The sequence below is a fragment of the Cuculus canorus genome, chromosome 10 (genome assembly GCF_017976375.1).
Source record: "Cuculus canorus isolate bCucCan1 chromosome 10, bCucCan1.pri, whole genome shotgun sequence".
NCBI classification, from domain to species: domain Eukaryota; kingdom Metazoa; phylum Chordata; class Aves; order Cuculiformes; family Cuculidae; genus Cuculus; species Cuculus canorus.
This window is the reverse complement of record NC_071410.1, coordinates 12,996,843-13,010,721: the sequence shown is the minus strand read 5'-3', so window position 1 is coordinate 13,010,721 and position 13,879 is coordinate 12,996,843. Positions and strand designations below refer to the sequence as shown.

Below are 13,879 nucleotides of genomic sequence, written 5' to 3'. Positions count from 1 at the left end.
CCTGTGCAGGAAGTAAATATTCAGTTTTTGTTTACTGATTCAAGTAGAGTTTTTATCCCTTAATTATGCAAGCCTGACGCAGGGTAAAACGAGTCAAGTCAACTCTCTAGCAAGAAACTCTGTACCATGGTGGTTGCTGGGAAGAGGGGAGACGCAAGTCTACTCAGGGTTGGTGGATGGGTAGAAAGTTTACAGACTTCCAAAACAATCTCGGTTGCCAATACAGGAATAAAATTGTCATCTGTTTTCATTGAACCATTGGCAAAGCTATCAAATTGCCAAAGAAAACTTCTTTTTTTTTTTTTAGAATAGGCAAGTACATTGCTGACATAGGTTAGAACGGGAGTGGAAAGTGCCTAAATCAACATAATAGATCAAATGTGCTGGATAAATGCTAAGCGGAAAGCTATAGGAAGGACAAATGCACACATTCTGCTTAGAATATATTAAAAAAGAAATGTCAGAGAACCAGTCGGTCTGGGGAAGGGGATGGAAAGAACAAAGGTAATAAAGCAATAATCTCAGATGCAGCTCTGGAATTACCCAAAGTCTGCAGTGCTCTGTAGGGATTTTAAAGAGCACATTTAGAAAATTTGTTAGGAATTAGGAGAGCAGGGTCAATAAAGTTAAACTCTGTCAATAATCACTCTGTAATACGTACAAGGATCTTCCACCACAGTGCCCGAGGGCTACCCCTGAACTTAGAACTAAACTTCTCAAATTTAAAAAGACCCCTTTATTGCAGCAAGTCATTTGAGAAAGTCTCATTACGGAAAAATTTCTAAAAATAGAGCTGTTTTTTTAAAACTCAGGACTGACACCTGCCCCCTTCCCCTCCTCCCCTGCCCCCCAAGAGCATCTATGAACCAAATCTTGCCAAGAGGAATATTTAATGAGAAGGTCTTAAGTCATTAGCCTGGCCATAACGGCATCTCATGTGACTGCAGGGATTTGGGAGGCTGGAGCAGGCCACACATGGAGTGACCAGGTCATCAAAACAGAGGGACCAACTCTGCACTCAGCTCGCCAGAGCCTGCTGTGACCAGCACACACAGGATGGCCAGGGAAGGAGGAGAAATTGGTCTCTCCCATACCTGGTGAATTTCACGCCTCTGAGGAATAAAGGCCATGTCTCCCGTCTATCATGGTGTGCTGTAAGGGGGATTTCTACCTCACGCTGAGCAAACTGGTGCCAGTGCAGAGACAGCAGAGTGCTTTGCCCCATGCAGATGAGCGTTGCACTGCCACGGCAGCGTCACCCCATGCGACCAAGCACTACACTGCCATGGCAATGTCATCCCATATAGCCAAGCGTAGAGCTATGGCAATGCATGAGGCCATCACAGGCTGAGAGGACACACCTGCTCCTCAACACCAGCTTGAGGAGCTCTAACGGTGACACCATGATGGTCCCCATGGTGACTATCCTCATGGGTACATCACTCCGCCGCAGGAGCTCAGCCCCTGGCATTAGGGATCCCTTGGCATACAACCTTCAGGAGGAGAAGGGCTACAAAAAAACCATTGCAAACTTACGTTTTACTTGAGTATTTACATAAAGCACATGCTCAAATTTAAATGGCCCTCCACTCTCCCTTCTGTAATTCAATACATCGTAGTAGTACGGGACACTCTCTTTTTAAGAGAACGACCAAAATCGTGGATGGCCATCTAGACCCTAGAACTGGATCTTGCTCCTTTTTCTCTGATGACACTCCAACAGCGGTGTTTACTGTTCAATGACTCCATGGTGCTAATCTGTAATGGTATGTTACCACGAAACATAAAATGCCCAGAAGTACTTGGTTGATGTGGTTTGTAAAAAGGACTTTCACATCCTTCAGATGAAGGACTCTAGTAACTTCACTGGGATGACTTCTATGACTAGGTGTACTGGGATCCTGCTCCACTGCTAACTCCTTCAGTTTATCCTGTAACACGGTAAGGCAAACGAATCCACCACAGCTCATATTTGCAGCAGATCACATATGAAAATATGCAGTCAATTTAAAAAATTTCACCTTTAACTTAACTGCTAATTTATAGTCGCAACATCCCACAAAGATGAACTTTGTCACTCCTCATACCAAACAGAGTTTGGCTGCTGCTTTATAAGTGGCCTTCAAGAACTCAGTCTTAAAGGCTCTCACTACTGAAGTCCTAACCCGATGAAGGATGAGATTACATGCACATAAGATTACAACCAAGAGCTGGCAACACAGCACAGTTGGGTCTACCTTCACCCCTCATCTTTCTTCAGTAGGAAATTTTGTTTCAGCACCATTTCAGAATTTTATCGACAACCCCCCAACAAGGTCTCCTACAGGTGTGTGCTTGTGAGCACCAAAACACATCAGGACCATCTGCACTCAACTGAACACACTTGGGAACTGCTGGAGTACCCCGAAGGCTGTCCTGGGCACGCACAGCAAATTCCAGTGCACAGTGAATTAAGAAAATATGCACGTATTTCTGCGTGGAACATGACAGGTTTGTGACAAACTCACTGAACTGTGCTCACAAATTTTGTGGGACTGGGTGTTCACAAGTACTGAACAACTGACAGCTGAAAACATTCAATGTTTAATTCTGCATCCCTGCTTCATTCTGCTTATATATGCTTTCCAAAATTCAGTGAAATCAACTGTAGTCTGAGGGATACTAAAGGGATACTAAGACAAAGCGTACTTTTTCCTGAGCACAAATTCTGGAGCTGTAAATGATTAATATTAATAATGGGAAAAATCTGTCATGTATAAACAATATAAACAAACAGTAACAACCATTTAAATTTGTTAAACTGAGAATTTCTTTTCTCTGATTCTCTTTCATAAACAAAATATTTTTTTCATCAGGCAGTATGTATTATGTTCATCATTGGTGTAGTTACAAGGCAAAAAAATGTGGATTATTGATGAAATAGATCATAATGGCTCTTTCCAAGCCATTATCATTTATCATTTAAATGTGTATTCAATGAGCTTTAATCTGCAAATTTGTCACGATTGGGAGCCATTATGATTTAACAGATTCATTGTGTTTGCTTTATTCTTTTTTTAATACAATGCATGGTGTATATTCTGTAGACTTCATGTGAAGTAATTTCACCTATCAGACTGGACTTTTAAAAACTCACTACAGATTAATTACAACTGTTTATTAAAGCCTTCGGTCTTTAAAAACACAACTATGCTGTAACACCATATGCACGACACTAATAAATGAGTCCTAAAAAGTCTTCATAATCTTTTTTTTTCTGAAAAGTCTCAATCTCCCATCACCTCTAAGAACCATGACCATATCTGAGATTTCAACTCTATAAATTTTCTCCAGTCCCCTAAATAGGTACTTTTCCTACCAGTTGAGAGAAAGCAAACAAAATCAATGAATGCCCTCTCACTGGTATTAATCAGTCTGAGCTGTGGACCATATATTACCAAGGATCCAACCTTCTGTAATTCCTTTTAATTCACAAAAGTCAATTAATAATAATAAGAACAGCATGTACCACTTTGAGTAAAGCAAAATAGCATAGGAAGTTATGTATTTTGGAGAAGGGAGGTGTTACTGGATTTTTAGCTCAGTGTTTGCATAGCTGCACAATTTACAAAACTGTAAGAAATGTCAGCAACTGGCAATACATGAGCTTTTACTGGGTTTTGGCTACGGCAGATTAATTCCATATCCAGTTTGTATATAATTCACTTAACACCTTTTCTTACTCAAGTTTTGCAATTTCCTGAATAAAATCCCCCTGAGAATGAGCTGCACACTATCTGAGCAAATTCCCCTCGTAGTCGCCAGGAACATCACTGTTTGCTTTAAAAGAAGACATGATGGGTAAACGCAGAAAAGCTGATCAACACAGAATTCAGACCATCCTCTGGTTGTGATCTCCCTTTCACCCTTGACATTATTGACAAAAGCTGCAAGGTGGGAGGGGTCCTCAAGCCAGGCATGAGGTGAGATGCCAACAAGAGAGAAGAACTACTAACACCATATCATAGTTTAACTCATCCCTTTTCTTTTTTGCAGCAGGCTGTTCTGAATTGGGTTGGGGGGAATGACACATGAAGGCAAGCGATACGCACACGTGATTGACAGCTGTGCCAAAATTAGTTGGAAACTGTGGCCTCAAAAATGGGTATAAGACATGGTGCTCCTCCTGGCTAAGCAGCCGACAGCCCTGCTGCAGTGCGGCTGCCCTGGAGCAGCTGAAAGCTCACCAAGGCACCGCAGGGCTCTGAGGCAAGGAGGCACTCAACTGCCCCTCAGGCCATGCCTGCAGGCTGCTAAGAGGAATGACAATGCTGAAGGCTGTTCTCATTATCCATTGCAATATTGTAATTCCACAAAAAGGCAGCAGACAGCTGTAGTAGGACTGCACGACACCGCAGCACTCTGCCCACGTGAGGTGCATGTGGGCACTTTCATGCCACCCCTAAGCAACGTTTGCCCCGTGTTCATATATTAATGCATTATTCACGGATTTTCCAAGAATGTCTGACTTTTGCCTTAAAAACAAATATTTCAAAGCAAATAAAAATATGCATCTAAAAATGAAAAAGAAATAATCTATCGGACTTAACACAAAATGATCTCGCATAAAAGGAAGTATTTTTTAACAGCACATATCTACTTTATGGCACTGGTCTCTTATCTTAGTGCTTATGAGTTAGGGAAACAGCCCCTTGGTGGATTACTTTTCATAGTTTGCTCAGTAATGTGTTTACAAAGCCATTGTTACAACTAGATGCTTACATATTTTGATATACAGCAAGCACTACAACAGTACATCTTCAGAGATTTCATGCTTATTTTAAAAACCTATTTAAATGTTTCTTTACCTTCCCTCCCAGCAAAACACACGTTTACTGCCAGATACTCCAGGGCTCCATAGTCCACTCTGACAGTACTTAAGGTAGAATTAGTGCTGCTTTGCAGGAAATGGTAACAGTCCAAGCCTATAACAGGATGGGCCAAATTCATCTCTGACAGTAACTCCTCTGATATAACTAATTTACTCTAGGATTTAATTTGACACTCAAAATCTCAAATAATGGCCTCTATTTTTAACTGTCTAACACTACTGAAGCACATAACTTAGAGCCTGAAAAAACGTTAAGTGGATTTTATTTTCCTTTGTTAGAAAACTGCTCATCTATTCACCCACTTTCTGCCATGTATCAAGTCAACAGCCAACTCCAGAAATCAGTGTTAAGATCACGCAATGCATTATTTCAACGCAACCTGCACAACACCTACCTGCCCTTGATAATGGACAGTATTAGTGATAATACTTGCTTAGAGTACAAGTCTTATGAGGAGAGGCTGAGGGATCTGGGACTGTTTATCCAGGAGAAAAGGAGGCCAAGAGAAGACCATATTGTCCTCTACAACCCCCTGAAAGCAGGATGTAGTGTGGTGGGTGTCGGTTTCTTCTGCCAAGGAACAAGTGATAGGATGACAGAAAATGGCCTAAAGCTGAGCCAGAGGAGGTTTAGACTGGATATTACGAAAAAAAATTCTTCACTGAAAGGGCTGTCAAGCTCTGGAACAGGCTGCCCAGGGAAGCGGTGGAATCACCATCGCTGGAGGTAGACATGTAGATGTGATGCTTAGGGCTATGGTTTTGTGGTGAGCTTGACAGTGTTATGTTTATGGTTGGACTCGATAATCTTGAAGTTCTTTTCCAACCTAAACTATTCTATGATTCTAAAAGTCTAAAACATGCAGTGAATGATGCAAAACATATTATCCTAAATGTTGTGTGTGAACATCTGTAATATTTCCACTGATCCTAAAATTTTACAATATGTCAATACATTACTACCAAAGTATTGTTTTTGCTAAGTCCAAAGAAAACTAAAGTAAATATTCTTCAATGCATGCCTTCTACTTGAACTCAGATTCCAAAGACAGTCTTAGGATTCTGCAGTAAGTCTGGACACTCTGCTTTGACAACTCTCTCTTCTAAAACTTTAATGCCATCTACCTACTTTAACTTTCATCTACCTACATACACTAACTACAACTCAATCTGATTCCACAGCAGTTATGGAGCTCTAATCCAATCCAACAGTATCTATTTGGCTGTTAAGAAAGCTCCTTTATCTGTTACGTAAAACCTACACATTTTAATATTTTTTTGTGTGTGTGTGACGACTACAACCCCTACAGTGACCTTAGAAAGAGGGCTAGTGGCTGCTAGGAGGCAGCACCCCCCTGTGTGATGGGAGAGGTAGTCCTGGTCCTTCCTTGCCTTGGGAGAGGAGCAGGAACCTCAGAGCATCCTCAGAACATTTAAGTATTTGGGAAAGCTACAGACTAACATAAGAAAATGCTGCAACATGATCTTCAAGGTTATTTGATTTTGGGATGAGGAGGATTCCTGAATAAAGTGGAAAAGAGCAGGAAATCCTTTATGTGACACCTGGCACCTTCTCTATTTGCGTTACAACTGCATTCTGTTCTCCATGGGGACAAAAACAACTTAACCTCCTTCAGCAGTGAAGGACTTGCATTATTATCTCCCTCTGACTGTTCCATTGATTAGATTGGAAAATGAGTAACTTTTATCACACTTGATCTGAAATAGCACTATCTAGCTTATGTTTATCCCTTTACATCTACAGAACAGATAATTGCATGGATCCTGGGAGTCAGATGTGACACTGTGATGTCTCTTTTGATCCCTGGTGTCAGGCTAAAGGAGAAAAAAATAGTTAACCTGTGATTTAACACTGGCCACTGTCTGGCTCCTGCTACCAGTCTGGTCTGTGTGGTTTAAGGCTTTGCAAGTGCATGCCTGGCCCTCTTCTCACCATGGAGGTTTGCCTGCTGCCACCTCTAAAATCAGTCTGCTGGATTCTGCAGTGTATGCTTTACTTTGAATGGCAACAGACTTTTGCGTACCAAAAAAATCAAGACAGTTTTCTGGTTTTGGGTTTGGTTTTTTTTTTTTTCATTTCTCTGTCCCTTATTTTTTTTAGCACAGGGGAAGGCAGATTATTTCAATTAAGAGCCTGTCACTGAGAATTGTAAGCAATCTTTCTTCAGTTCAGTGCAGCAGTTGCAGTTTTAAGTTTCTCCCTGCTTCTGTCAGGATCTAATTTTCAAGACCCCGTTGCCATGGCAGCAAGTTGGAATTTTAATCCAGTACTAAAGGTCAAGACAGGTCACCAGTTTCAGTTCCTCTTCAATCTCCCCATAAAGAGTCACAAAAAGAAGCTGAGATAAAGGTCTGACCTAACAAAAAATTCCAGTCTAGCACACAGCCAGACTTGAAGCCATATGATTTGTATAGGCTTTCAAATTTGTCTGGAACTATTGAAATTCATGCTAAATCAAACATGGGCAGCACTGATTCACATTCCTCTCTCTCTGCAGAGAAGAACATACATGTCCTTAACACAGTTACATGCATATAACCTATCAGGGATACCCAAAAAGCAAGTACTTCAGTAGAGCCTAACAGGTAAATAGCAATGAAAGCAATCCCCTCATTACCAGAGATACTTACTATTGCTGCAGACTCAGATGAGCCCGACAGCTGCATTTAAGTCTTTCTTGTCAATATGAGGTAGATGAGTCAACATCTTTCTTTCAAAACCTGTAATAATCTTTTTTGTGAAGCATTTTAAGTAAACAAGACTTTCCAGCAAGGGCCAATTTCCCGAAAGCTAAACTACCTTCAGATTTTGTCGACTATTTTTATCTTGACGGATAAAGAGCTCCTGTGGAAATAAGGAAATAACTTTTTATTTGCCAATTTTCTAGGCCCCCTCCTGTGTTTTACATAATATGGATTTTAATTAAACAATTGGTTTACACCTACTGAAGTAAGACTACAGATATCTCCCTTCTCATCTAGGGCTACATTATTTTTTCAGAAAGCTGCAGTTACAGCATTAAGAAAGTCTCGATAATATTTTTGTTCAAGATGCATGGACGCCAAGTGAGAGAAGAAGCTATTCCTCCAGGAATCAGCCCAAAAGTAGGGAATATTTTTGTTTTTCACTGTCTGGGAGGTTCTGTTTGTAAGGTAAAGCTATTCTGAATCTGTGGCTCCAAGGGCTATCCAAGACAGAAGATAATGCAGTGAGCGTGGCCTCGCCCCATGGGGTGTTGTGAGAACTTCACTTCATAAAAAATAAGCCCTCTGGTCAGAAAATTGATAGGCTTTGGAGCCCTGCTGAGCCCTCAGCCCAAAGGATAATGGTAGCAATATAAGTTCCTCTGGATGAAGAGTGTAAAGCTAAGAAAAACGTGGTGGATTATTGGGGTTGTCAGAGGGATTCAGAGGAAAGATGCAAAGGATTAAGTTGTGATATTAGGAAAAGTGGCTGTTAGTCTTACTGAGGATATTTAGGACACAAATTGGGAGTTTCAAGCCCACTTTGGTATTATGAATGCCAAGCTTCCCAGCAAAATCCATTCTTCTTTCAAGCTTATCAGCCATTTCCGATTATGACTGTTTCGCAGCCTGGTACAGATGAATCTAAGTGACAATTTTCTCGGTTTGTCTCAAGATACTGAAGTCTACAAAGCCAGTGAGAAATGACAGTAAGAATGAAAGGGACTAAAGCAAATAACACCAGGAAGAAAAGGCCAGAGAGAGAAATAGCTTGGCTCTGAACCCAAAATTTACTGACAAAAGGGAGCAGGGTGAGGTCCAAATGACGGTGGCCAGAAAACCAAGGAAGAAGTTAGTTTACATGCAAGTTGGTTTATCATGAAGCACGCAGCTCAGAAAACAAATGGGTGGGAGAGGTACTGAGTGTGGTGGCTTCCTCTGCTCTATTCTAATTTACATTTTCAGATTTACTGAGTACATTTGTTTTTCAAACTGAATGTTTGAAGTCTCACTGAAGTTCGGAAGTGATTCCATCCCACAGAAATGTAAATTGGGAGGTCGGTTCAAGACTGGCCTTAAGCCATGAAGGCACAACATATGCTGCTGCCTGTGGAAAAAACTCTTTAAATGCAGGGAAACCTGCAGCAGATTTGCAGTCTAATCAGCTTCCAAAATGGGAACTGATACGCAGCGGACAGGGAAATATATCCCAAATCCAAACATGCTAATGTGTCATTTACCTGTCTCTATTAATACTGACACTTCAATGGTCGCAGTTCAGTGGCTGTACACATTTGGCAGTGATGCAGTAGTGCATCCTACTTGAGAACAAAATATTTCAACTGCTACTCATTAGTTAGGGCAAATAAACGTTGAATTTTTAATGGGGGGTTCTACAGTATCAGAGGAAATTTAAATGGTTCAGTGCTCACTTGAGTTGCAATCAGCAAGGCTGGCAAGAATGCAGTCGGTTAGCTTGTTTCAGGCATTCTTAAAGGCAGTAATTATGTAAGTCTCTGATAGTCAAGAAAAATTACTCAACATTGATCTGTAAAATATAAGAGAATTAATTTAGTTCTGTTCCCACAATCTTTTAAACTGATTTATAAACATGTCAGGAGAAAGAGATCATGGAAAAGAATGTATTAGGAAATAACTTTATTTTGACAGGGAGGTTAAAGTCTATGTGAGCCAGCTGAATAATGAAAACAAATTCAAAGTCTAATTTAGAAATTATTTTGAATAATGGGCTTATCTTCAAGGATACAGGGCTTTTAATTATGACATTGGATTTTAATATATTTCACAGCAGCAGAAATATTTCGCAACTTTGCTTCTATAGGCAACTGTCCATAGAAAATGCTTGTATTTTTTATTCCAACTTACTTTTCACTTTTCTCGAAAGGAAAAGCCCGTGGAAGTGAGAAACAAAACAATACAGTCTTTACTAACTATCATTCCTTCAAACCCAAGAACTTATGAGGCAAAAGGATGCAGAGCAAACTTCTAACTAACAAAACGAGACAGTCAATATGAAAGATGAATGACATCAAAACAGACCTTTCTATTTTCATTTGTTATTTGTCCCTTTAATATGGTGTACTGGAGCTCTCTAAAGATTAATGGAGTTCCAATTACATGCCACTGTTGTTTCACTTATCATAATTTGTACGTGGCAGCGTAAGTCCCTTGTATTCATGACTTTCCCAGCTTACCCAGAGGGAATATCTTTCGAACTTCTTACTTCTAACAAACAGGCAGTACTTAGTCTAATAACTGAAGCTTGCCACACTTGCTAAGTGAAAATGAACATACTCTATAAAAGAAAGCAGGCTATCAACACTGTGGGATCAATTGATGCTCTCATGCTTTAATATGATTGATTAAAAACCGTAATTGGAAATAGTAAAATTTCAGCTTCTTAAGCGTTATACACCTGGGCTGGATTGTGACAGGAACTCAGATGCAGAGTTGGATACATAACTAGAAAGATTCTTCCTATTCCAGTTGGAGATGAATTGTACATTTGTGGCTCATGTGATTGAACTGGAAATGATGCATCAACACTGAATGAATCTCATTTTTTTTAAAACTGATTCCTTTCAAGGTTAAGAATTCATCAGTGCTTCTTGATTTGAATGTTCTGAATAACAACAGCACTTGTTGTTGCATTATCCAATATACAATTCTTCATGTAAAATCCTCTTGATGTCTGATTACTTTTCATAAGGACCTCATGTTGATTCATTTCAAACTGTGAATTACCTTTAATTTGTAGCTTGAACATGCTGCCAAATTCTGTTTTCCAGGCTCAGGTGGCTGGCCCTGACACAGTGGAGAACTTCCAAAAAGCCATTAGATACTTATGAAAAGGAGTTAGTTGTGAAGAAGCACAATCCTGTTATCAAACAGGCTTCCATCAAGTATTATGATGATCTTTGCAATTATAAAGGTACTGGTATTTACTGATTTTTTTTTTTAGAACTGTGAAGTGAAATCCTGGCCCAACTGGCACCAGTGGCGAACCCCCTTGCTGAAATATCATATAAAGTACTTTGGCTGCTTGCTTTGTTTTTGTGTCCACTGTATTTAGCTGTTCTCTAGCCCCTACACAGGTTATTTCTCATTAAATATGATGGATAACAAATACTCTATGAAGATAAAACAGGTTGGTTTTGTCTGATCCATAAAAATCTGCTGCTCTAAGTTTTAATGGTTTCCGGTAGCTCCCTGAGCCCATGAGAAGGGCCTTTTAATACTGTATTAATACAGTAAGTATAGGAAGTAATTTTATGACATGGGAAGAATACTATTATGATTACACTCTTCTTTTTAGCTGGGCTTTTATGGAAACTACCCAAGACTACTCTGCAGCACGATTTCAAAACACAGGATGTGCTTGATTAAAAAGGTTCTGGGTAGTTTCCAATTGGACAGAGGCCAAATGCTAGCAACCTAAACAGAACAAAAGCACTGGATGTTTGAAGATGACATACTTGCAGTGGTAATTATATAACAGAAACCTACGTCCTGTGCTGAGTTCATACCCTCAAATTCATGGAAGTTGACAGAAAATCCTTCTCAGTGCAATTGGTTGCACCTTATCTCTTCCTGCTTACTATGATTCATAATAAACTAATCAGAGTAGACTGGCTCAAAACTGACTGCACAATACCCAATGGATATTCATACTGAATTTGAAAATTAAAAAAAAAACCCGAAGACGAGGGCTGTAGTTTTACAGAGCCTGATTTCAGCTATAAAAACTCAACACGGTATACACACACACACACACACACACGTTACTGCTCAAAATTTCATTTTCAGGATCTTTGAGTAGAAATTAAGATCTGAGGGTATTTATATGTACACATATTCATGTACAACTACATGTAGAATTCAGACACAACCACAACTACTCTACCTTTTATTTTACCTGATGCAAAACATGGGGGATTGAATTTCTCCAGCATGTGCATATAATAAAGTACATTGAAATAGTATAAAAAGGATAAATTTTCTATTTCAGAGAGCTTTAGACAAGAAGTCATGCATCTTGCATCCCCTTACAAAACCCAGACATTGGTCAATTTATCCACCTGGCAGTATTTGCCGCCTTTCTTCCCTGTAGAAGCACGCACCCGAAAGGTTATGTTGCAAAGATCATACATACTTTGGTCTGATCTTCCATGATGTCAACGTTTCTACATCTGAATTCTGTAATGACATCCAGGCAGCTTGGCTGCTGGAGCAGAATACAGCATCATGAAGGTAAAGTATCTTTGTTCTGCACACATTGCTCAGCTAGTCATAGTGTAACTCAGTGATAGAGTGAATGTCAGCACATTACTACCAATTCCTACGGATTTCAAACAAATCCAATGGAATCTATAAGAATGCCACTAGGAACAATGTAACTGGAAAATATAACTTAAGTTTCATTTTAATTCCATGTAAACTTTAAAAAGTTGGGGAATATCTAGAAACATGTCCAGGTTAAAAGTCTCTAACTAATAAATCCAAATCCAGTCAGATTTGATCAAACTGAAACACAGACAACAGATCCCATTGATGAACTATACAAGGAATTGGTGGGTGATACAGATTTGAAATCGGTGAGATCAGGCTGCGGTTGAGACTGTAGCAACAACATTAAATGGGATAAGTTGGACCGTCATTTCAATCAGACATTCCAATATCCCTAAAACTGACCATTTAGAAAGATTAAATCCTTCTTAATACAACTGCAATCTGATAAATACTATATTATTGAAATACACAACGCAGGAGCTTCAATCTATCAGGATTATTTGCATCTCACCATCCAGCTCTGCTTGATACCATTCCATCTTTCTGCCCCACTCTCTGCTCTAATTTCATTAGTCTTCAAGTACTGTAATTCCCAGTGAAAGCAGTGGTAACTGCACATGCAGATCTAAAGAAACAAATTGGCCTTGTAATACCATGTCTCACAGTGGACTGCCTTCTAACCTCCCAAAGCCCTATGGAAATTCTTAGAAGCTGCCTTAACAATTTTTCTGCAGTAAAAGAGAAAAAGTGATAGTAATGGGTTAGCTGATCTTCATTTGGAAGCTAAAAATAAAAGTAGCTTTATTGCAGCTCTGATCTCTCATGTGTAAAATCTATCACCTACCATAAGAAGACAGTTCATTGCAGCAGAAATCTGATTGATAGTACTGGAACTTTAGATCAAGCAGCAGAACAGAGAGCAACTGGTTCATAAAATGTACTCAGTGTCTTCGGGTTTTATATCAGGCTTCCTATAGAGAGCTCTGGTCCCATTAAATGCGCTATATACCACTGAGCTCTGAAGCACTGTTCTTTTGAAATTCAGCTTATAACTATAAACCATGATTGACAAGTCTATTACTGTTGGTTACAAACTATTGAAATATTGGATTTTATGGTATACTAACTAAAATATTTTTCACAGTGGAATCCAAATACACGTGCTTTAGGAGAAAAATATTTTTAAGATGTAATAATATTTTTTTACTTTTTTTTTTTCTTACTATGGAATGTGCCACATGTTAGGTTTGGATCACTTAGATGTTCTGAAAAATGAATGCACACATTCTGTTACTAAGAACAGAGGGCACAGTTGGTTAGATTCTTTAAAAAACCCAATCCATTACTGGAAATCAAATAGCAAAGGGCAAAACCTAATTTGTTCCTATATTTCATAAATAAATTCTATTCATGCAAATTAATCTAGTTTTCATTAGCAGTCCTATCCAATTCTTATCCAATCTGAAGAAAAAACGACTTCATTTTAAAATTGTATTAGTCATTTAGCCATCATTTTGTAAAGTTTTACTCATCAAACTTTATTTGAATGAGTACTTCCATGACTTGAGTTTATGTGTAAAGAACTAGACTTTCAGAGCCTGGTGAGCACACCAACAGATTTGACAACCACATCTACTCTAGTCCCGCGTCTCTTACACAGTCACACACAAATCACTGAACTCTGACAAGTCCTTTCCTGTACACAAACTTGCA

The 13,879-nt window shown here is 39.3% G+C and overlaps 1 protein-coding gene across 2 annotated transcripts in view; it reads right to left on the bottom strand.

The window, feature by feature from the left end:
• AFF2 (ALF transcription elongation factor 2) overlaps positions 1–13,879 on the bottom strand; it is a 333,777-nt gene that overhangs the window by 113,028 nt on the left and 206,870 nt on the right. The gene's annotated exons all lie outside the window — the stretch shown is intronic.